The sequence below is a fragment of the Fukomys damarensis genome, unplaced genomic scaffold (assembly GCF_012274545.1).
Source record: "Fukomys damarensis isolate Sample0158 unplaced genomic scaffold, DMR_v1.0_HiC HiC_scaffold_37, whole genome shotgun sequence".
Taxonomy (NCBI): Eukaryota; Metazoa; Chordata; class Mammalia; order Rodentia; family Bathyergidae; genus Fukomys; species Fukomys damarensis.
In genome coordinates, this window is record NW_022900949.1 from 34,831,524 (window position 1) to 34,832,476 (window position 953).

The following is a 953-nucleotide window of genomic DNA, read 5'->3' on the forward strand; positions in this document are numbered from 1 at the left end:
CGACAGGGAGGGGCCCTAGAAATGGGCTTCCCAAGGGGAGCACGTAGACCTTTGTGAGATGCCTGAGGAGGCTGAGGGACTGGTGCATTGGGGTCCTCCTCAGCCTGCCGTGATGGTGGAGAAGCCACAGTGAGATGAAAACACACAGGGGAAGAAGCCAAAGAAGGGTAAGCACGGCCGGAAGGTTGGGTGGGGGAGGAGTAGCCGAGGTCTCCCGAACGGACTGAGGACTGAGGCCCAAGTGGGCAGTGTTCGAGGGAAAAGACGATCAACTCTTCCCTGGGCCTCACGGAGAACGGCTCCTACACGTTCCCATGCTAATAGATTCAGTGTCCCCTCCTTGGGAAAAGGTGGGATATGTATTTCTATGTCTCTTAGCAAGTTTATCTTCGGTACTGGACACATAGCTTGTTTTAACAGTGACTTAAGCAATTTGACACAGTTTTGTTGTTTGACATGACAGAGATTGACCCATATTTTCAACTCAGCAAAGATAGAAGGTTGCCCCCAGCTGGACACACTTACCACCAGTGTCCCTCGTCCGTGCCTGGAAATCATCCTGGGAGATCCAAGTGCTGTCTCTTTTACTCCGAGTTTGTCTCACAGTTGAGTTCACCAGTGGATCTGATTCACATCCACGTTGGGTGCCAAATGTGGGGAACAGGGAGAGGGGACGTTACTAGAGCCACTGCATCAGGTCGTAGTCTCCTGTGAGCCATGACAGCACAAGGCAAATTAATTAATATAGAGACAAGAAAGCAGACTTAGAGAAGCTGAGCTTTGGCCTGATCCAGGCTGCTCTGGGGCAGCAAAGACCCCAGACCTGGAGCTTGCCACAACTTTGTTCAGAACATCAGCAAAACAAAAGTAGCAAAAGACTCAGAGGGTAGGGTGAAGATCCTGGAACACTGAGGAAATGTGCAGATGAAGATTTGCTTCCTCCCAGGATGTCT